The sequence below is a fragment of the Sus scrofa genome, chromosome 10, assembly GCF_054392235.1.
Source record: "Sus scrofa isolate SSC_HxYL_T2T_F1_AM1 chromosome 10, Sscrofa_HxYL_maternal_Yorkshire_Landrace_v2.0, whole genome shotgun sequence".
Lineage (NCBI taxonomy): Eukaryota > Metazoa > Chordata > Mammalia > Artiodactyla > Suidae > Sus > Sus scrofa.
Genome location: NC_139392.1, coordinates 32839285 through 32863356, shown reverse-complemented (window position 1 = coordinate 32863356; position 24072 = coordinate 32839285). Strand labels below are relative to the sequence as shown.

The 24072-nt window shown below is 41.5% G+C and overlaps 1 protein-coding gene across 16 annotated transcripts in view; it reads left to right on the top strand.

Moving 5' to 3' along the window:
* Positions 1–24072, top strand: part of LOC146398935 (uncharacterized) — a 115211-nt gene that overhangs the window by 2466 nt on the left and 88673 nt on the right. For 5 of the 16 annotated variants that reach the window (XM_084980849.1, XM_084980844.1, XM_084980847.1 and 2 more), the window contains exons 1-4: positions 2259–2454; positions 17503–17835; positions 18836–18980; positions 20893–21071. The exons of 3 other annotated variants lie outside the window; for them this stretch is intronic. The gene's annotated coding sequence lies outside the window, so the exon portion shown is untranslated. Of the gene's footprint in view, positions 1–1111; positions 1262–2258; positions 2455–17502; positions 17836–18835; positions 18981–20892; positions 21072–24072 lie in introns of those variants that run through there. 8 more of the 16 variants (XM_084980845.1, XM_084980856.1, XM_084980842.1 and 5 more) reach the window with 4 other exon arrangements.

Below are 24072 nucleotides of genomic sequence, written 5' to 3'. Positions count from 1 at the left end.
CACCGCGGCGAGCGAGCATGGGTGAAGGAGCTGAGGGCGTGAGCAGGGCTGCAGCGGGCAGGTCCAAGGTAGGTTTGTGTTTATCTTTTTGAGAAGGGAAGAGGGTGCCTAGGATGCTTGGGAAAAGGGGAGGGAAGGTCCCAGGAAGTGTTTGGGGGAAAGGTGCGTGGTTGGGGAGGGACCGGCTTCAGTGCAGGGCAGGTATGGGGGTTGAGTGCAGGAGGGTTAGCTGCGTGGAGGGGAAGGGAGCTCAGAGGGAATGGGGAGGGCCACCGCGAGCGTGGGGGACGGAGGGTGAGGATGGCAGCGGAGCCCCAGCTGAGAGGTTGAAGTTAGGGTTAGTTTTGAGAGGCAGGAAGAGGGTGGATGGGATCCCTTGGAAAAGTGGAGGCGAGGTCCTAGGAAGGGTTGGGCCTGTGCGAGTGCGGGGAGCGTGGAGGCGGGCAGGCACCCCTTGCCCCCCGAGCGTGCGTGGGGGTTGCGTGGGTGCAGGGGAAGGGAGGCCGGAGGGAATGGAGAGGGACACGGAGAGCCTGGGGCCCTGCGGGGAGGTTGTGAGGGGCATTCTAGGGGATAGGTTCAAGGTAGGTTTTGGTGGCTGCTGCGGTGGTGGTGGTTTTTGTTGTTGGTTTTTGGTTTTTGGTTGGTTGTTGTGAAGGGGGAAGAGGGTGGAGGATGAGGACCCCTTAGCACATGGGAGCGGAAGGATGTCAGGAAAGGAGCCCAGAGGGGTTCCTGTGGGAATGGGCCAGGGCAGCTGGGAGGGGCTTGTGGGTAGTGCCTGAACAGAGGGGAAGGGAGAGCTGAAGGGAGTGCTGAGGGCCAGGGCGAGCAGGGGGGGACTGAGGTAAGGCTGTCAGTGGAGTTCCAGCAGACAGGTTCAAGTGAGGTGTTTTTTGTTTTGGTTTTTGGCTTGCTGTGTGTGTTTGTTCGTTTGATTGTTTGTTTGAGAAGGGGGTAGAGGGGTGGGTAGGTTGGATGCCTTTGAGCTGATGGGGAAAGTTTCCAGGAAGGGGGGGGGTGTGGGTGGGGGCAGAGAGGGGCGAGGGGGGCGGGGACGCGGTTGTGCAGAGCGCGTGCGTGGGGGTTGCGTGCGTGCCGTGGCGTGCGAGGGGGTTGCGTGCGTGCCGTGGCGTGAGTGGGGGTTCGCGTGCGTGCCGGGGAAGGGAGCCCCCGGAGCGACTGCTGAGGGACACCGCGGCGAGCGAGCATGGGTGAAGGAGCTGAGGGCGTGAGCAGGGCTGCAGCGGGCAGGTCCAAGGTAGGTTTGTGTTTATCTTTTTGAGAAGGGAAGAGGGTGCCTAGGATGCTTGGGAAAAGGGGAGGGAAGGTCCCAGGAAGTGTTTGGGGGAAAGGTGCGTGGTTGGGGAGGGACCGGCTTCAGTGCAGGGCAGGTATGGGGGTTGAGTGCAGGAGGGTTAGCTGCGTGGAGGGGAAGGGAGCTCAGAGGGAATGGGGAGGGCCACCGCGAGCGTGGGGGACGGAGGGTGAGGATGGCAGCGGAGCCCCAGCTGAGAGGTTGAAGTTAGGGTTAGTTTTGAGAGGCAGGAAGAGGGTGGATGGGATCCCTTGGAAAAGTGGAGGCGAGGTCCTAGGAAGGGTTGGGCCTGTGCGAGTGCGGGGAGCGTGGAGGCGGGCAGGCACCCCTTGCCCCCCGAGCGTGCGTGGGGGTTGCGTGGGTGCAGGGGAAGGGAGGCCGGAGGGAATGGAGAGGGACACGGAGAGCCTGGGGCCCTGCGGGGAGGTTGTGAGGGGCATTCTAGGGGATAGGTTCAAGGTAGGTTTTGGTGGCTGCTGCGGTGGTGGTGGTTTTTGTTGTTGGTTTTTGGTTTTTGGTTGGTTGTTGTGAAGGGGGAAGAGGGTGGAGGATGAGGACCCCTTAGCACATGGGAGCGGAAGGATGTCAGGAAAGGAGCCCAGAGGGGTTCCTGTGGGAATGGGCCAGGGCAGCTGGGAGGGGCTTGTGGGTAGTGCCTGAACAGAGGGGAAGGGAGAGCTGAAGGGAGTGCTGAGGGCCAGGGCGAGCAGGGGGGGACTGAGGTAAGGCTGTCAGTGGAGTTCCAGCAGACAGGTTCAAGTGAGGTGTTTTTTGTTTTGGTTTTTGGCTTGCTGTGTGTGTTTGTTCGTTTGATTGTTTGTTTGAGAAGGGGGTAGAGGGGTGGGTAGGTTGGATGCCTTTGAGCTGATGGGGAAAGTTTCCAGGAAGGGGGGGGGTGTGGGTGGGGGCAGAGAGGGGCGAGGGGGGCGGGGACGCGGTTGTGCAGAGCGCGTGCGTGGGGGTTGCGTGCGTGCCGTGGCGTGCGAGGGGGTTGCGTGCGTGCCGTGGCGTGCGTGGGGGTTCGCGTGCGTGCCGGGGAAGGGAGCCCCCGGAGCGACTGCTGAGGGACACCGCGGCGAGCGAGCATGGGTGAAGGAGCTGAGGGCGTGAGCAGGGCTGCAGCGGGCAGGTCCAAGGTAGGTTTGTGTTTATCTTTTTGAGAAGGGAAGAGGGTGCCTAGGATGCTTGGGAAAAGGGGAGGGAAGGTCCCAGGAAGTGTTTGGGGGAAAGGTGCGTGGTTGGGGAGGGACCGGCTTCAGTGCAGGGCAGGTATGGGGGTTGAGTGCAGGAGGGTTAGCTGCGTGGAGGGGAAGGGAGCTCAGAGGGAATGGGGAGGGCCACCGCGAGCGTGGGGGAGGGAGGTGAGGATGGCAGCGGAGCCCCAGCTGAGAGGTTGAAGTTAGGGTTAGTTTTGAGAGGCAGGAAGAGGGTGGATGGGATCCCTTGGAAAAGTGGAGGCGAGGTCCTAGGAAGGGTTGGGCCTGTGCGAGTGCGGGGAGCGTGGAGGCGGGCAGGCACGCCTTGCCCCCGAGCGTGCGTGGGGGTTGCGTGGGTGCAGGGGAAGGGAGGCCGGAGGGAATGGAGAGGGACACGGAGAGCCTGGGGCCCTGCGGGGAGGTTGTGAGGGGCATTCTAGGGGATAGGTTCAAGGTAGGTTTTGGTGGCTGCTGCGGTGGTGGTGGTTTTTGTTGTTGGTTTTTGGTTTTTGGTTGGTTGTTGTGAAGGGGGAAGAGGGTGGAGGATGAGGACCCCTTAGCACATGGGAGCGGAAGGATGTCAGGAAAGGAGCCCAGAGGGGTTCCTGTGGGAATGGGCCAGGGCAGCTGGGAGGGGCTTGTGGGTAGTGCCTGAACAGAGGGGAAGGGAGAGCTGAAGGGAGTGCTAAGGGCCAGGGCGAGCAGGGGGGGACTGAGGTAAGGCTGTCAGTGGAGTTCCAGCAGACAGGTTCAAGTGAGGTGTTTTTTGTTTTGGTTTTTGGCTTGCTGTGTGTGTTTGTTCGTTTGATTGTTTGTTTGAGAAGGGGGTAGAGGGGTGGGTAGGTTGGATGCCTTTGAGCTGATGGGAAAAGTTTCCAGGAAGGGTGGGGGTGTGGGTGGGGGCAGAGAGGGGCGAGGGGGGCGGGGACGCTGTTGTGCAGGGCGCGTGCGTGGGGGTTGCGTGCGTGCCGTGGCGTGCGAGGGGGTTGCGTGCGTGCCGTGGCGTGCGTGGGGGTTGCGTGCGTGCCGGGGAAGGGAGTCCCCGGAGCGACTGCTGAGGGCCACCGCGGCGAGCGAACGTGGGTGTAGGAGCTGAGGATGTGAGCAGGGCTGCAGCGGGCAGGTCCAAGGTAGGTTTGAGTTTTATCTTTGTGAGAAGGGAAGAGGGTGCCTAGGATGCTTGGGAAAAGGGGGATGGAAGGTCCCAGGAAGTGTTTGGGGGAAAGGTGCGTGTTTGGGGCGGGACGAGGGGGGCGGGGAGCGGCTTGGGGGCCCGCGCAGGCATGGGGGTTGGGTGCGTGCAGGGGAAGGGAGCGCGCAGGGACTGTGGAGGGCCACTGCGAGCGTGGGGGCGGGAGGTGAGGATGGCAGCGGAGCCCCAGCTATGTATAGATTTCTAAGGTATCTCCAGACTCTTCTCCATAGTGGCTGTACCAGTTTACATTCCCCCCAGCAGTGTAGGAGGGTTCCCTTTTCTCCACAGCCCTTCCAGCACTTGTTCTTTGTGGTTTTATTAATGGTCATTCTGACTGGTGTGAGGTGATATCTCATGGTTGTTTTGATTTGTATTTCTCTTATAATCAACGATGTTGAGCATTTTTTCATGTGTTTTTTGGCCGTCTGTGTATCTTCTTCGGAGAAATGTGTATTCAGGTCTTTTTCCCATTTTTCCATTGATTGATTGGTTTTTTTGCTGTTGGGTTGTATAAGTTGCTTATATATTCTAGAGATTAAGCCCTTGTCAGTTGCATCATTTGAAACTATCTTCTCCCATTCTGTAAGTTGTCTTTTTGTTTTGGGTTTCCTTTGCTGTTCAAAATCTTTTCAGTTTGATTAGGTCCCATGGGTTTATTTTTGCTCTAATTTCTATTGCTTTGGGAGACTGACCTGAGAAAACATTCATGATGTTGATGTCAGAGAGTGTTTTGCCTATGTTTTCTTCTAGGAGTTTGATGGTGTCCTGTCGTATATTTAAGTCTTTCAGCCATTTTGATTTTATTTTTGTGCATGGTATGAGGGTGTGTTCTAGTTTCATTGCTTTGAATGCAGCTGTCTAGGTTTCCCATCAATGCATGCTGAATAGACTTTCCTTTTCCCATTTTATGTTCTTGCCTCCCTTGTCAAAGATTAATTGACCATAGGTGTCAGGGTTTATTTCCGGATTCTCTATTCTGTTCCATTGGTCTGTCTGTCTGTTTTGATACCAGTACCACACTGTTTTGATGACTGTGGCTTTGTAGTATTTCTTGAAGTCTGGGAGAGTTATGCCTCCTGCTTGGTTTTTGTTTCTCAGGATTGCTTTGGCGATTCTGGGTCTTTTGTGGTTCCATATAAAATTTTGGATTGTTTGTTCTAGTTCTGTGAAAAATGTCATGGGTAATTTGATCGGGATTGCAATGAATCTGTAGATTGCTTCTGGTAGAATGGCCATTTTCACAATATTGATTTTTCCAATCCAGGACATTGGAACATCTTTCCATTTCTTTATATCTTCTTTGATTTCTTTGATTAAAGTTTTATAGTTCTTGGCATATAGGTCTTTTACCTCCTTGGTCAGGTGTCTTCCGAGGTATTTGATTTTGTGAGGTGCAATTTTAAAAGGTATCATACTTTTGTATTCCTTTTCTAATATTTCGTTGCTGGTATACAGAAATGCAACTGACTTCTGAATGTTAATCTTATATCCTGCCACTTTGCTGAATTTATTAATCAGTTCAAGGAGTTTTGGGGTTGAGTCCTTAGGGTTTTCTAGGTATAGAATCATGTCATCTGCATACAGTGACAGTTTTAACACTTCTCTTCCTATATGGATGCCTTTTATTTCTTTTGTTTGTCTCATTGCTGTGGCTAAGACTTCCAAAACGATGTTGAAGAGCAGTGGTGAGAGTGGGCATCCCTGTCTTGTTCCAGATTTGAGTGAGAAGGCTTTCAGTTTTTCCCCATTGAGGATTATATTTGCTGTGGGTTTATCATAAATGGCTTTGATTATATTCAGGAATGTTCCTTCTATACCCACTTTGGCGAGGGTCTTGATCATGAATGGATGTTGAACTTTGTCAAATGCTTTTTCTGCGTCTATTGAGATGATCCTATGATTTTTGACTTTTTTTTTGTGAATGTGGTGTATGATGCTGATTGATTTGCGTATGTTGAACCATCCTTGTGCACCTGGGATGAACCCAACCTGGTCATGGTGTATACTTTTTTTGATATGTTGTTGGATTCGGTTGGCTAAGATTTTGTTGGTTTTTTGTATTTCTGCAGTATCCGTTGTGATTTCTCCTTTTTCATTTATAATTTTGTTTATTTGGGTTCTTTCTCTCCTCTTTTTAGTGAGTCTGGCCAGGGGTTTGTCAATTTTGTTCACCGTTTCAAAGAACCAGCTCTTGGTTTTATTAATTTTCTCTATTGTTTTTTGAATCTCTATTTTATTGATTTCTTCATTGATCTTTATAATTTCCTTCCTTCTGCTGACTTTAGGACTTTTTTGTTCTTCTTTTTCTAATTCGTTTAGGTGGAGGGTTAAGTTGTCCATTTGGGATCTTTCTTCTTTTTTGAGAAAGGCCTGTATTGCTATAAATTTCCCTCTGAGCACTGCTTTCGCAGCATCCCATAGATTTTGAGAGGTTGTGTCTTCATTATCATTTGTTTCAAGGTAGTTTTTAATTTCCTTCTTGATTTCTTCATTGACCCATTGGTTTTTAAGTAGCATGTTGTTTAGTGTCCATGGAGTAGGTTTTTTCTCTTTGCTTTTCCCATGGTTGATTTCTAAGTTCATGGCATTGTGGTCAGAGAAGATACTTGAGATAATTTCTATGCTCCTAAATTTATTGAGATTCGCTTTATGTCCCAATATGTGATCGATTCTTGAGAATGTTCCATGAGCATTTGAAAAGAATGTGTATTCTGATTTTTTTGGATGTAGTGTCCTGAAGATATCAATGAAGTCTAACTTTTCTATTGTTTCCTTTAGGATCTCTGTTGCTTTATTGGTTTTCTGTCTAGAGGGTCTGTCCATTGATGTGAGGGGGGTGTTTAGGTCTCCTACTATGATTGTATTCTCATCAATATCTCCCTTTATGTCTGTTAATATTTGTTGTATGTATCTGGGTGCTCCTATGTTTGGGGCATATATGTTGATGATAGTAACATCCTCTCCTTGGATGGATCCCTTAATCATTAAGTAGTGTCCTTCTTTGTCTTTCTTTATGTCTTTTGTTTTAAAGTCTATTTTGTCTGATATGAGCGTTGCGACTCCTACTTTTCTGTCATGTCTATTGACGTGAAATACTTTTCCCCACCCTTTCACTTTCAATCTATATGTATCTTTTGTCCTAAGGTGAGTTTCTTGTAGGCAGCATATTGAAGGTTTTTGCCTTTTTATCCACTCAGCCACTCTGTGTCTTTTGATTGGGGCATTCAGTCCATTGACATTTAAGGTGATAATTGATAGATGATTATTTATTGCCATTTGAACCTCGTGTTCCAGTTGATTCTATGGTTCTCCATTCTTCCTTTCTTTTTTTTTTTTGTTGGATGGTCTCCTGTTATTATCTGCTTGAGTGTATTTTTTTTTTCATTTTTTGTAAATGCAATGTTTGGTTTTGGCTTGTGGTTGCCCTGTTTTTTAAGTATGCTAACCCCTTCCCATAATTGTGTGTTTTAGCCTGATGGTCCTGTAAGTTCAAACACTTCATTACTATATTAAAAATTAAGAAGAGAGACATACATACAAACAAAAAGGGTTATTTACCTCCTAACATCCCTTGCCCACATTTTGTGGTTTTGATGACTCTTTTATTTTTTTCTTTTTAATTTTATTTTGTTTGAAGTATGTTCATGATTAAATCTGTATGCTGGCTTATTTGAGTGACTGCTCTCTGATTGCAATTTCCTCAGTCCTAGTTCTTCCTCTTCTTCTTCTTCTTTTTTTTTTCTTTTCTTTTTTCTTCCCTTTCCTTCCTTTTTGGTTTAGAGAAGCTCTTTCAAAATTTCCTTTAACCTGGGTTTTGTGTTGCTGTATTCTTTAAGTTTTCGTTTGTTGGGAAAAATTTTTATTTCCCCTTCTATTTTAAATGATATTCTTGCTGGATAAAGTATTCTAGGTTGCATATGTTTTCCTTGTAGCACTTTAAATATCTCTTGCCATTCCCTCCTGGCCTGTAGTGTTTCTGTAGAGAAATCAGCTGATATTCTTATGGGGGTTCCCTTGTAGGTAACATTCTGTTTTTCTCTTGCTGCCTTTAGGATCCTCTCTTTATCACTAACTTTTGCCATTTTTATTATGATGTGTGTTGGTGTGGGTCTGTTTGGGTTCAGTTTGTTTGGGGCCCTCTGTGCTTCTTGTATCTTGAACCCAGTATCCTTTAGATTTGGGAAGTTTCCATCGATAATTTCTTCAAATATATTTTCCATTCCCTTATCATTTTCTACTCCTTCTGGAATTCCTATTATGCGTAGATTGGCCAGCTTTCTATTATCCCATAGGTCTCTTATATTGCTTTCCAGTTTTTTGATTCGGTTTTCTGTCTGTTGACCGGATTGAGTGATTTCCATTATTCTATCTTCCATATCACTGATTTGTTCTTCTGCATTATTCATTCTGGTTTTTACTGCCGTTAGTTCAGTTTGCGTCTCTGCAAATGAATGTTCTAGTTTCTCTTGGCTCCTCCTTATATTTTCTAGTTCCTTTCTGAGGGTATCTGCGTTACTGTTCATATCTTCTCTTAATTCCTTCAGTATTTTCCCTATTTCTCTTTTGAACTCCAGGTCTGTCAGACTGCAGAGATCTGTTTCATTGTTGACTGTTTGAGGTGAGTTCTCCTGTTGGTTTGACTGGGGGTGGTTTCTCAGCTTCTTCATCTTGCTTGTTGTTTTCTTTCTCCTTTTGGAGTTGTACTCTCCGTGATCGGGTAGTGTTTGCCTTGTCACTGCCGTGGAATATTTCCTGAGGGCTGGCGTTGTTGGTCAATCTTTTTTAAGGCAGTGTGGCTTTTCTGGAGTGTTGATGGGGCTAACAGTGTTTCTTTGAAGCAATGGAGGACTTCCTGAGGGCAGACAGGACTGGGAGGTCCACCCCACGATGGTAGCAGATTTCACTTGGTCATGCAGAGCTTGCTCTGGTGTTTTTAGGCTGTGGGGTTCTTGCAGGGAGTTGGCGGTGTTGGGCAGCTGCTCTTCAGGGGTGCATCACCCCCTGGGGGCTGGAGAAGCTATCTGGGTCACTGAGAACCTGAGAGGCTCTTCCCTAGGGCAGCCCAACTCAGAAGGACAGCCTGAGGATGTAGGTGAATCTTTTCACAGTCTGGCTGAGCTTGTTGCAGCTTTTCTGGGCCGCAGGGGCCCTTCCAGGGGGCTGGTGGTGCTGAGCAGTTATTTCACGGGAGTGGGGCATCCCCTGGGAGCTTGGGCGGGTAGCAGGGCCCTTGGAGACCCAAGAGGCTCCTCCCCAGGGCAGCCCGACTCAGAAAAACCGTCTGAGATCTTTTCCCAACTCGGCCAGGCTTGTTGCAGCTTTTCTGTGCTGCAGGGGGTGCTGCCTGGAGCTGGCAGTCCTATGCAGCTGGTCCACTAGGTCTCAGCACCCCCTGGGGGCTTGGGCGGGTAGCAGGGCCCTTGGAGACCCAAGAGGCTCCTCCCCAGGGCAGCCCGACTCAGAAAAACCGTCTGAGATCTTTTCCCAACTCGGCCAGGCTTGTTGCAGCTTTTCTGGGCTGCAGGGGGTCCTGCCTGGAGCTGGCAGTCCTATGCAGCGGGTCCACTAGCTCTCAGCACCCCCTGGGGGCCTGGGCGGGTAGCAAGGCCCTTGGAGACCCAAGAGGCTCCTCCCCGGGGCAGCCCGTCTCAGAAAAACCGTCAGAGAATTAGGCCGATCTATTCACAGTCTGGCTAGGCTTGTTCTAGCTTTTCTGGGCTGCAGGCCTTTTCTAGGGTGCTGGTGGTGTTTGGTGCTGCTCTGCAGAAGTGTAGCCCCTCCAAAGGGCAAGCAGGCCTGTGCAGGGACAGCCCCTGTGGTGGTAGGCTTCAGGCAATTGTTGAGACCAGCCCTCCTGGATGGCAGGTTGCCCCAGGTCCAGCGAGAGCATAGGGGGTGGTGGGGGCGGGGGGGATGCACTGGGAAGCGCAGCTTTCTGCTAGCTAGCGGACCTGTAAGCTTGCTGTGGTGTGGGGGGTATTCTATGGGGACCCACCCCTTCTTCTCTCCCCTCCCCAGCACGGGTGCAGACCAGGCTCTTCTCCCAGGTTCCCTCTGAGGCGGCTTTCCACTTCCCCGCCCTTAGAGTATTGCTCCCTTCCTCTGCGACAGCTTTGTTTTCTAGTCTCCCAGGCAGTCTCTGCCCCTTCAAATGGTTTAGAGACCTCCCAAGCAGTTTCCGCTCTGCCCCGCCCCCTAGCCCGGGGACTAATCTCTGGAGCCAAGGTCTTGGTACCCAGCCCCCACCCAGGCGTCCCCCGGCCTCCTCTCGGGGACTAACCTTCAGAGGCAAGGTCTCGGTGCCCAGCCCCCAACCAGGCGTCTCAATTTTTGGTGACTTTGCCCGTAGTTCAGATGGTCCGTTGGGTTCTTGATGGGTTTTTCCGTACTCCAACTTACTGACTGCTACACTCTTCTCTGCATCTGGAGATTCCTCCGGTTCGTTTGATCTTTCCCCCGTGTAGGTGACTTTCCAGGGTGCGGGATCCCTTTCTCCTCCGCAGTTCCCTTTCGGGAGCGCCCATCCCACTCGGATTCACCTTCTCTCACTCTCCTCTTTTCTCCCGTTCTGCCCAATAATTTCACGAACTTCTTGCCGTTATTGGAGTTTAGGTTCCTCTGCCAGCGATTGGTTGCTGTTCTGTGTGAGTCATTTCTTCTGTAGATGTGCTTTTTTTGTTGTGTTTGTGTGAGAGGGCGAGCGTGTCCCCCTACTCCTCCGCCATCTTGTCCTCCCGTATCGGATTTTTCTTATTCTTTAGCTCACCTTTAGTCCTTTACCCTAAGGAATAATCATACTTTGCATCTCTGCAGAAAGTTTTGTAGCAACCTAAGACTGTAAAATAAGACTTTGGCTAAAAAATGGTCTGTATCAATAAAACGGAAATTTATGTAGTGATGTATAATGATATTTTAGAAAATAATGTCAGGTTCATGATGCATTGTTATGGAAAAACAAAGGTTACAATAAAACACTATGTAAAGCAAGACCTGTTATTTTAAACATACAAATCAGAAAATAGAGGCTAGCATACAGAGAAGACTAGAAAGAAATTTATCAAAATATTAATAGTGATTATCTATGGGTAGTGGATTTCCTAGTATTTTTTTTTGTTTTGTTTTCCCTGTGCAACTAGATATTCCAAATGAACATTATGTTATCATTATAATTAATAAATTATTAAAAAATGCTGCCTTGAACATTGATAATATTTATTTGTGACAGTGTTATTTTACTGTTAGCTTATTTAATATTCTACTGTATCTTTTGGCTCCTAAAGTAACTCTTCCTTGAGAAAGTTAATTGAGCTGTTAGGTATGTAAACTTAGTATCTCAGGCTGTGTATAACTTCAGTTCAGGTCCTTTATATTGGTGGGTAAATTTAACCTTTGATAGACTTATCTATTGTCTTACTCAAAGTAGTTTCTTCAATAAAATTAGAATTTTCTATTTTACTTTAACCGATCATTTGGGAACTAGAGTAAAGTAATCCTTACTGAAGTTATCTTTAATTTTACTTTTCTAAAAGGAGTTGAATAAAGTCACTACTCAACTGGCTCAGGTCACTACACATTTGCAGGATAAGCAAGAATATGGCAGTCAGGTGAAAAGTCATCTTAAAGAATATAAAGAGAAACATCTCTCTTTAGAACAGAAGACTGAAGAATTAGAAGGTCAAATTAGGGTTTGTATAAAAGAAACTGAATTTCGCCATATTTTCTGTTCCTGTAGCAATGTAATTGATGACTCAGATGGAATCTAAGATTTCAAACTTTCAAACAAAGGTTAAGCTGTGATGTAAAAGTTTTAAAAATTAAAAAAAAAGAAAGATTTCTCATCATGGTGCAGGGGTTAACAAATCCGACGAGGAACCAAGAGTTTGCGGGTTCGGTCCCTGCCCTTGCTCAGTGGGTTAAGGATCCGGCGTTGCCATGAGTTGTGGTGTAGGTCGCAGATGCAGCTCGGATTCCATGCTGCTGTGGCTCTGGCGTACGTAGGCCAGCAGCTACAGCTCCGATCAGACCCCTAGCGTGGGAACCTCCATATGCCACGGGAGCTGCCCAAGAAATAGCAAAGAGACAAAAATAAATTAAATAAATAAATAAATAAATAAATATATATATAAATGGAGTTCCCATCGTGGCGCAGCAGAAATGAGTCCAACTAGGAACTATGAAGTTTCAGGTTCAATCCCTGGCCTTGCTCAGTGGGTTAAGGATCTGGCGTTGCCATGAGCTGTGGCGTAGGTTGCAGATTTGGCTTGGATTTGATGTTGCTGTAGGCTGTGACATTGCTAGGTGTAGGCTATAGCTCTGATTTGACCCCTAGCCTGGGAACCAAAAAAAATTACCTGTGCTTTTTCTTGTTTGATTTTTGAATTCCATCTTTACTTTTAACTTCTTTGTTAAAGGAGGGCTTTTGCAAATAGCAGTTAACATATATACTGGTTCCATGGTATGTGTAAATATTTCAAAGAGACAGCCAACCAGGGATCTACTCTGTAATTATGAGGAACTTATTTTTTGTTTTGCTATATCATTCCTGTCTCTTTCCCTCTTTATTCCAGTATAATATTCAGGGATGGCATATTTCTTCCTATTTTAAACTTTACATTTATACTCTTTGGGTTTTGTTTCTAATTTAATATCATTTAAATTTATTATAATTTACACTATGGTAAACTTCTTTCTTTAATACAACTCCAGATGAAAGTTTGGAGCTAAAGAGATTAAGTGGCTACACATATGAGAGAAGGATTTGACCTGAGTCCCTTGTCCTTTAAATTAAAACTGCTGTAAGTTAAAAATTTCTCAAGTTACTATATATATAAGTTATACCTCCACTGTCAGATAAAGCACTTCTGTACAACTGTAGAATCCTGGGCTTTGAATTTGTATACATCCACATCCACATCAGTATAACGTGGAAGAAGAAAATTACATTTTCAGATCTTCTCTGCATTCCTTTTTTTATTTTCTTTATGGTCAATAACATGGCATGACAAATTACTCGACATAATGGTTGAAAAAAACAAAAAACTAATTTTTTAGATGAAGGCGTCTCATGAGAAGTCTATTTAAGTATCTTTTAAAAATAGTTATTTAGAACCAATAATATTTATTGTAACCTATCACAACATTGGATATTAGATATTTTTTCTAATCATTGTTTTAGGACGTATTCCATCTGTTACATAGAATTAACATAGTTACATTGAGTGTCAAATATAAGCCTTGAGTAAGAACTACAGGTACCTAGATTGGCTTATAAAATATTTAGGGCACAAAATTTTTTACTGCTATACAAGAAAATGTCTTGCTCATAGATTTTTGAACTATGTACTTAACAGTTTGACTTTTTTTTGGCTTCACCTATGGAATGTGGAAGGGCCTCAGCCAGGGATCAAACTTGCACCACCGCAGCAACCTGAGCTGCAGCAGTGACAATGCCGGATCCTTAATCTGCTGAGCCATTAGGGAACTCCTGACTTTTGTGAATTTGTAAAAGTGCCCACAGTTATATCTACATGAATGACACAAAAATCACACTGTGAAGAACAATGATCTCTAGATGAAGAGATTGAAGAAGCAAAATCAGAAGTTTAATTGGTTTTATGTTTAGGGTCAATAGGTGTTAATGAGAAGGATGACATGACAACTGCATTTTAGTTGTGAATAGTTCTAATTATCTCAGTATTATTAACTGTGATTATAAAGGAGTACATATTTTAAGTGGGCCCATGTGTGAACCTGTTACTTAGTTTTTTCGGACTTTAGTTCATAAATTTTACGCAGGTAACAAATATAATTATTTTAAGTTTTTCTCTTAGAGTTAATTTTGAAAATTAAAAACTCAGTGACTGCTTCTCCTATAGGAAGCCTGCTGCTAGGTTTTCTTAAATATTCCATGATAAATGGCAGCTTTATTCAGTGAAAGCTTCAGAGTGTATTTTTTATTATAACAGATATTTTTGGCTATTTTTGTGTGTTATGTCAACACCAGTTTGAATGTAAACAAAAGTGGTATAATGTTATAGTAGATAATTGACATTAAAGTTGTTATTATATTTCTTCAATAGAAATTGGAAGCTGATTCACTTGAAGTTAAAGCAAGCAAGGAGCAAGCTTTGCAGGATCTACAACAGCAAAGACAACTGAACACAGATTTAGAGCTTAGAGCTACAGAATTGAGTAAACAAGTTGAAGTGGAGAAAGAAACATAAGCTTAATGACTTAAGGGGGAGCATTGTAAACTAAGAATTAACATATTTTTAAGATTTCAATTTTATCATCACATCTTTAAGGATTTACTTGATTCTATAAACTGCTTATATTAACATGAATAAAAATAAATCCATATAATATGGTTAAATAGGAGGGCTTGTTACCAGTCACATTTCAGCAGACTTTGTCTTTAAATGCCAAATATTCCATTCCGACTGTGTTGACGGACTTGATCTGTGGCAAGAGCATGAAGATTTTTGACTCTCAGTAGTAAAGATGGAAGTTGGGTGCGTGGGAAAGTTACCTTTCAGAGAAATGAAATAAAACCCATCAATAATTAAGTTGTTTTACACCTTCATGGTTGCATCCTTGTTTTGGGAGGGATGACAAAATTTTTTTGTTCTCATATCTAGTACATTGGGTCCTGATACTGTGAATTTGAGGATATACAGGTGCAAATGGCATTTCTTCTCACTGATAACATCATAGTTTCCAGTGCTGACGTTTGGAGAGTACACCTGATCCTTTGTATCACCCACTAACTTGGTTGTCACCTCTGGAAGCCAGTCATGTGTCTTTGAAGGTGACCTCTGAGTTGCTTCTTGTTCTCTTTCCCAAGGACACTTATGGGATCAGTGGTTCTTTCCACTTCTACTAAGGTTTTTTTTGTTTGTTTTTTTGTTTTTTCCCTTTATACGAACATTTCCTATGTTGGGTCCTGCCTTTCTAGAGTACTACCTAAGAAAGGCAAGCTAGGTAAACATATCTAGAGTTTGACTAAACCCTCAACCTTGGTTGAAAGGCTCAGCCCACATAACAGGGCACAGGGCCCACCTTTCTCAAGGGCCACTGATGCTATTCAAGCCCACCAACTTCCATCTTATATTTTCATTCCTCTGCAGTTTAATATATTTTCAAATATCTTTTGTGATTTCTTCTTTGATCATGGTTAGTTAGAAGTATTTTGTTTACTTGTCAAATATTTGGGATTCTTGTAGATATCTTACTGTTACTGGTTTCTCATTTAATTCCACTGAGGTCAGAGAACATACTCAGACTTTTCAAACTGTTTTATTTAGGGCCCAGTATATGGCTTATCTTGGTTAATTTTCCATGGGTACACATATGTGTTGTTGGGTAAAGTATTCCATAAATATCAATTAGGTTGAGGTAGTTGATAATATTGTTCTAATCTTCCATATCCTTGCCATTTTTTCCCTTCTGGTCATTTCTATCAGTTTCTGAGAACGGAGTGTTAAGGTTTCCCAGATCATGTGTGGTTTTTTTTTTTTCATTTTGATTTGTTTTGTTTTTTTATTACTAAGTGACTTTAAAAAAACAGCTAAGTTTTGCAGTCACTATGAAGGCCTTTATTTCTATTGCTGTCTTTGATTCACATAGTCATATGATTTTATAATAATTATTTGTGGGAAAGTTAAATAGCATAGTGAATAAATATATCAAGTCCTAATTTCAAGGTTGCTTGACATGGATTTTAATTATATTAAAATGGTAAAGTAATAATTAGTACAATGACTTTTCTGTTTAGACCTTTAAAAATCAGTGCGGTACAGGATCCTATGAATGTAGTTCACTTTTCTAGCTACTTTTTAGAAAGTAAAAGTAAGTTTCTGGGACTAAAAGTTCGAAATTTTCAAGGTATATGTGCAGCTCTGGTATTGTATTAATACCTAACTTCAATTATGTGGCTGATATAGCTTTTAATAATCTCTCTTTAACATATTGTTCAATTTATAGTAAGTACATTGATGGTAAAATACACTAGAAAGAGGATACATTCTAGAAATACTACTTTGCATCTGGTTTTATTTTCTCTTTAGAAACTTGTTGATCTTTAATATGTGCTTTTCCTTTGATATGCATATAAACATAATTGTATTCATTTTATGAAAAGAGAAGTCTTTAACTCTTACAGCAATATGTGCATTTCCTTATTCTTATAAATTTTTACTGATTTAGCTACAGAAAGCATTTTTTTAAGGGGCAAATAATAACAAATCTCTTACATAATCTGCTAGGTTCTAAGATTACAATAAATCTTTTGTCCTTCCTCTATCTGAAATGAGATATTCTTCTATTTTTTTCCTACTTACCTTATGTGTTTTGAAGTTTAAGTCGTTTCAAAGATATAATGTGTTTTATGTTTTCAAGGAAGGAGGCAAATTTCTGTATGTTCAGGGGCTAATAGGTTCTTTAGAGTACAGGGAAAACTTTTCTGGCTGTCGTAGGCTAGGTTTGCTCTATGCACAGTTTTCTTTGGGGATTAAGTCAGGGGCGTTAGATGGTCTTGACTTTACCACTAATTTATTTACTTGAGGTAAATCTTCTTTATCTGTTAAATAGTCAGAACAGATGTTCTACGGCATTTTTTTGGTTGTGTGGTTTTATTATTTTTTGACTAAATTTTTTTTGCTTTTTTTAAAAAAAAAATTACAGTTAATTTATAATGTTGTACCAACTTCTGCTGTACAGAAAAGTGACCCAGTCATATACATGTATATATACATACACACACACACATATATACATATTACTTTTCTTATATTATCTTCCAAGATATAGTTCCCTGAGACTTGATATAGTTCCTGTGTTATACAATAGGACCTCATTGCTTATCCATTCTAAATGTAATAGTTTGCTTCTACTAACCTCAAACTCCCAGTCTGTCCCATTTCCCCTTGGCAACCACAAATCTGTAAGTCTGGGAGTCTGTTACTCTTTTGTAGATAGGTTCATTTTGTGCCATTTTTTTGAGGGGGGAGGGGCTGCCCATGGAGCTCCTGGGCCAGAGATCAGATTTAAGCTGCAGCTGAGACCTATGCCTCAGCTGCACCAATGCTGGATCCTTTAACCCACTGTGCTGGGCCAAGGATTGAACCTGCATCCTACCAATTCCATTGCGCCACAGTGGGAACTCCTGTGCCGTATTTCAGATTCTGCGTTTAAATGAAATAGGGTATTTGTCTTCCTCTTTTTTCTTAATTTCACTTGGTATGAGAATCTCTTGTTCCATATGTGTTGCTACAAATGGCATTACTTCATTCATTTTTATGGCTGAGTAGTATTCCATTGTATATATGTACCATATCTTCTTAATCCATTAATCTGTAGATGGACATTTAAGTTGTTTCCATGTCATGGCTATCGTGAATAGTGCTGCAGTGAACATGGGAGTGCATTTATCTTTTTGAATGAAAGTTTTGTCTCGATATATGGCCAGGAATAGGACTGCTGGGTCATATGGTAGTTCTGTATTTAGTTTTCTGAGGAATCTCCATATTATTGAACCTCCATGGTGGTTGTACCAATTTACATTCTCACCAACAGTGTAGGAAGGTGCCCTTTTCTCCACACCCTCTCCAGCCTTTGCTATTTGTAGACTTACTAATGATGGCCATTCTGACTGGTGTGAGGTGGTACTGGCTTGATACATTAAATTATTATTTTTACTTCTTAAGGATACAAAAAAGTTTAAAAAAGTAATAATTTATTTTGAATGGTAAATTAGAGGTGATAAATTATGCATTATTAAATTTTTTCTTAAATAGCATATCCAGTACAAAGTTGGATCTACAGAAGAAATCTGAAGCACTTGAAAATATTAAGCAAGTGCTTACCAAGCAAGAAGAAGGAAAAAAAAATCCTTAAACAAGAAAATAGAAAATTTAAGTCAAAATGCAAAAATGCAGCAGGAAGAATTGAATAACAAAATTCAAGCAGCAGTGACAGAACTACACAAAGTGAAGATGGAGAAAGAAACTCTAGTAACAGAGCTTTCTGGAGCAAAAGAGGAATTATCAAAAGTTTCTGATTCTTTGAAGAACTCCAGAAGTGAATTTGAAAAGGAAAGTCAGAAGGGAAAAGCTGCTATATTAGATATGGTTAGTTGTTTATATTTACTTTTTTTTTTAAGCAGAAGTGATAATATTTAAAATGTACTGATTCTTCTGCCTAATTCATATTTGACATTTTCTTTTTTGCTTTATAGGGCCACACCCATGGCATGTGAAAATTCCCACAGGAGGGGTTGGATTGGAGCCACAGCTGCAGGCCTACAACACAGCCACAGCAATGTGGGATCTGAGCTGCATCTGTGACCTACACAACAGCTCATGGCAATGCCAGATCCTTAACCCACTGGGTGAGGCAAAGGCCAGGGATCAAACCCGTACCGTCATGGTTACTAGTTGGATTCATTTCTGCCAAGCCACAATGGAAACTCCTAAAAAAAAGATTTTCATGTTACTTTTATGTTCCTTTCTGTTTGGAGAAAACATCTATCTGTACACATTCCCTCTTAAAGTATATGTGATTATTTTTATTTATCATTTCAACACTTTCTTTTTAAGAATTTCCTTGCTTCCTTTTTTTTGAAGCATATTATTCTACGTTTAAAATAGCATAATTTGGAATTACCTGGTGGCTCAGGGAGTTAAGGATCCAGCATTGTCATTGCTGTGGCTTGGGTCATTGCCGTGGTGTGCATGGGTTTGATCCCTGGCCAGAGAACTTTTGCACACCACAGATGTGATCAAAAAAACCAAACCATATCCACAACCACATAAGTTATTTAATTTAATTAATTCTGTGACAAAAAATGTGGCTTCCAAACCAAAGTTTTCTAAAATCTTGCCCAAATACTATCTAAATTATTTATTGTGACTCTTGGTTGATGATTGAAACACTTAGCCTTTTCCTGTTCCTCCTTCCTTACTGCTATAATACTTGCCTGTTTTTATTAATGAAATGGGATTATTTTGTCCCATCTTCAATGATCAGCAATTCTGGTTTATTTCCTTCTAACGACCTTATAAGCTTGTAAACCAAAAGTCTTATTTTACTACAGATATTTTCGGCATAATATAGTTTCCATTTTTTTAGGAGAAAACCTGCAAAGATTTAAAGCATCACCTTGAAGTACAGATAGAATGCGCACATAAGGAACAGAATGAACTGAAAAACTCACTTGAAAAAGAGGAGCTAAGATTTTCTTTTTCTGTAACAAAATATGTTATAGCATAATAAGGTATTTATATTTTCAAAATATTTTCAGTGATAATTAGGTCAAAAGAAGGTTTATTTCATTTGTGTTCTACCGACTACTAAAAAGATTTAACCTAGTTTTTGATAAGAGGCCTAAAATAAAAGTAGTTAATTAAAGATGGAAAATTGAGTAATCTAACTATAGAGTTATAATTAGATAATTTAGATTAAGGCAGACTACTATGGATAAAAAAAAGTCTTGATAGGCTTTCCATAGAAATGAAATTTTAAGGGCAATTTCATGGACATTGATATTAATATATTTGATAATGGTTGTTTAACAATGAAGAGATTTGTTGGCGTTCCTGTCATGGCTCAATGGTTAACAAACCCGACTAGTGTCTATGAGGATGCAGGTTTGATCCCTGGCCTCGCTTCGTGGGTTAAGGATCCAGCGTTGCCATGAGCTGTGGTGTAGGTTGCAGATACAGCTTGGATCTGCTGTTGCTGTAGCTGTGGTGGAGACAGGCATTTACAGCTCCGATTTGACCCCTAGCCTGGGAATCTCCATGTGCCACAAGTGCGGCCCTAAAAAGACAAAAAAAAAAAAAAAAAAAAGATTTTCTGTGGTTAATACTTCTGTTGTTCTCCATCAAAAGAAGCAAGAGTATAATATACATTAAGCGAGTATAGTAATATGTTGCTATTTTTTCTGAAGGCATACCTCCAGCAGCCAGAGTCCAGGCATGTAGCTTTCTAGAGATCTGATTTGATAAAGTAGTGAAACCTGGTCCTGACACATCTGTAGTGTTGTGTTCTGGTTGTTGCTTGAAAGAAGACACCTGTGTTTTAGATGCCAACATGTAACTGGCAAAATTATGGTGGTTTAGTGTATAAGTTCTGAATCCAGATTGTCCAGATTTATATCCTGGTTGTGCCACTTAATAGCTGTGCTGTCTTGCCTTGTCTTAGGCTGACAACTTGATCTCTCTGTGTTCCAGTTTTCTCAGTAGAAGATAAGGCTAATAAGAGAATGTTCACTATAGAATTATTTTGAGAAATAAATTGGTTAATATATTTCAAAGTGCTTAGAAAACCAGCTTAACAAAATAAATGGTCAAATGTTAGCTATTACTTTGTCATTGGTTATCATAACCAGTGGTACTTGTTAATCATTATTGTTATACTACCTGATTCCTGCTTTGCACAAAATATTTCCCTTTGTGTTGGAGATAAGCTGAAGCACTGAATTTTTTTCAAAAGTTACTCAGAATACGGTCAAATTGCTCAAATTATGTTCATAGTGAAATATGCATAAAACATGAAACATGACCTTAGCTAGAAATGTCGGAGAATGTGTAGTTCTCCTTGGCCACAGAGGAACCTCTCTTAGCTTCTATATGATGTCTAATTTTGAACAGAACTATATCCTAGTAGATTGTAAAAAGAAGGTATTAACAAAATATTCCTCAGATCTCTAAATGACAAATTGTGTGCGGTATAGTTTAGTTTCATCAAATACTAAACATATTTGCCAAAATTATTTTGGTTTTATTGCAGTTAATATGAAGCTGTCCTTTCTGATGGTGGCTAACAGGCTCAGGTAGCATTTGCATATCCTTGAAAGGCAGTAGACATTTCAGCAATCTAGAGATGAATGCTGTTTTTCCCTATGTTATGATGTAAAGGAATAGTCCATTTCCAAGCTCTATCCAAATATATAAGTTAAAAAGGAAAGGAGGATTAAACAAATATTGAAGATTAATTCAGCATGCCATCTAATAGTGTATAGTGTCAGTCATGAAAGCTCTGTGAGGACAGGGATTTTTCTTTTGTGGTTTACTAGTGGATTGTTTATGGCCATCAGACCCAGTAGTTTCTACTTAGAGTAGTGCTTAGCTTGAAGTAGGGTGAATGGATAAAAGAATGCTAAACAGATTTTTATTTTCTTTTAGACTTCTCATCAGTTGAAATTGGAGTGCAATTCAATGCAGGGACAACTAATGCAGGCCCAGAAGAGTTTAAAACAAAAGGAAAAAGAAGAACAACGACTTCAGGGTAACAGAAATGAGTTAAAGCAACTGACTGAACAGAAGAAAAAGCAAATTGAAGCACTCCAAGGAGAGATTAAAAGGTAGTGATATTTGTTTTCTTTTTATGGGAAGATAGTGATATTTGTTTTCTTTTTATGGGAAGATAGTGATATTTGTTTTCTTTTTATGGGAAGCAAAATTGTGCATTGAAAATAGTAACATGATAATTAACACAGATGAGGTGCAACAAAGAAAAATTTATACATGCTCAAATTTTTTGAAGTTAAAATACACAACTGTACTTCTATGATTGACTAAGTCTGGATTTCCATTCACTGTAATCATGTTGTTCGATAATTCTTATAACACTAATCATTTGTTTGATAGACAAAACTTTTTGTAAAATAAGATACAACAACATTGAGAAAAATGTATAAACATCTCTAGTGTATTAGAAAATTTTAAAGGAATTTAGCAATAAATTATCCTTATTAAGGGAAATAATCAAGATAAAAAATCACAATGTGAGATATATTTATATCTACTATAACGTATATAATGTAGGTTTCATATGGTTATAATTGTTTGATACTTTTAAGTTAAATCATAATGGTTTTTATTTCCAAACCTATGATAAGTTATTATTAAGCATCTGTTCTTCATTCTTAAATATGTTTTAATATTTGTCCAGACCAAGAGTTGATAAAAGTGGAATGAACTTAGTGTTTGAACAAAATGAGGTTTTCCTCATGGTTGTTCTATGTTAATTCATGCAGGGAGAAGGGAGATATAAAATCCTTAATATGTAGAACCAAATACTTCATAGCATTAAGAGCTGGCTTGTCATATTACTAGAGGAAAAAAAATAACCCCACAAATACATTCTTTTATGTGGACCTCTGTTTTACAACCATTATTATGGCTGCTTTACAAAAGAGTAATTTTCTAATGACCCTTTATTCTTTTTTTGTGTGTTATCATATGTAATCAGAAGTCAGGATATAATTATCACAATATGTATTTTGGTTTATGATTTGATATCTTGAGTTCATTTGTTTTTTCAAAATCCATTAGCCTCAAGAGTTCCCATTGTGGCTCAGGGGTTAAAGAATCTGACTAGGAACCATGAGGTTTCAAGTTCGATCCCTGGCCTTTCTCAGTGGGTTAAGGATCTGGCAGTTGTGGTGAGCTATGGTGTAGGTTGTAGACGAGGCTCAGATCTGGCATGGCTGTGGCTGTGGCATAGGCTGGCAGTTGCAGCTCCAATTAGACCCCTAGTCTGGGAACCTCAATATGCCTTGGGTGCAGTGCTAGAAAAAGACAAAAACAAACAAACCAAAGAAATCCATTAGTCTCATATTAAAGTATTCCTTAGATCATTTTTATAGCACCTGATTTAATAAGTAAAAAGTCTTAACAACTATTAGCACATTTTCTTTCTTTTAAATTACTAGCTACAACAAGATTTCTTCCAGATTTATGGTTAATGTATATTTCTTCTACTTTGCATGGCTTTACTAGATACCACCTTAAGAATTATGAGATTTAGAGGAAGTGTTGTTATCAGTAGTTGTCTTACATGGGTCTGTTAAAACAAATATACCATAGACTAGGTGGCTTAACACAATAAGCATTGATTTCTCAGAGTTCTGGAGACTGGGAAACTTAGAATAAAGGTACTTGGCATAGCTAGTGTCTGATGAGGGTCCACTCTGGCTTGTAGACAGCTGTATCCTGATATGACTGAGAACAGTTATCTCATTCCTTCTTAGAAGGGCACTAATCCCATTCACAAGGATTCCACCCCCATCATCTAATGATCTCCCAAAGATCCACTTCTACATACCATTACATTGGGGATCTAGGCTTAAACGTGCATTTTGGAGACATTCATTCACAGTAAGTAGTTCACTTATGCTAGTGCATGGATGCCAGAAAAAGGGACACAATTTTTAACCCTGAGGGAGTGCTGGGTGGATATCCAGTCTCTAAATTAGTTTTGGAATTTGGAGTAACTAGAGAATCATTGAGAGGCAAGAGTAGTTTGGCTTTATTGAGGAGCAGCATAATATCCTGGAAAGAAGGTAAATTTTAGAGTCAGGCAGATCTGAATTTAAATTTCATGTTATACGTATTATTAGGTTTATGGTCACAGGGAAGTGATTCATCTTTCTGAATTAATATAATGGGGTCATAGAGTTGTTGTCTACTCTGCCAGTGTCATGTTGCAAACAAAATAGTTGTGGGATAGTATATGGAAGTAGGCAAGCTGTGATCCAAGACTGTCAGTGCGCACGGCAAACCACACAGTGATGGTCTGTGGAAACTTATTAGTGGGCCACAGGGAAATAGGAAAAACAGGGATAAAGTTTAGGGTATAGATGTGTATGTGTACATACACTATATATAAGACACACATGCATATACTTCCTTTTTTTTAATGTGATTGTTTGGGAACCACTGAACAAGGATCCAGCACGGCTGTAAGTTATCGGTTCCTACAGCAACTTTATTTGAAACCTAATGTGGGAATACAGATTGAATAGGATATGGCCCCTATTCTTAAGTAGCTTATAATTTAATGAGGAAGCTGGTATGTAAGGACAAAGAAAATTGTAATAAAAAAGAGAAAAAAATAGAGCTCAGTAGAAGTTTTGGCTGGCTTTTTAGAGGAGCTGGCATTTCAACTGGATCTTTAAAGATGATTATAATTTTGAAAAGTTAAAAAAAGGAAGAAGGAGTTCCCATTGTGGCTAAGTGGTAACGCACCTGACCAGTACCCATGAGAATTCGGGTTTGATCCCTGGCCCTGCTCAGTGGGTTAAGGATCCAGCATTGCCAGAAGCTGTGGCACAGATGCGGCTTGAATCTGGTGTTGCCATGCCTGTGGTGTAGGCTGGCAGCCTCAGCTCCGAATTGTCCCCTAGCCTGGGAACTTCTATATGCCATGGGTTCTGCCCTAAATAAATGAAGAAAGCAGATATTTCAAGGAGGAAGCAATACTAGCAAAGTTTTTGAAACTTAAAAAGATGTCATTATAGGAGGTTCGCTATTGGAATACATGGTAAGTGGAGAAGTGAGGGGAGATAAGGCTACAGAATT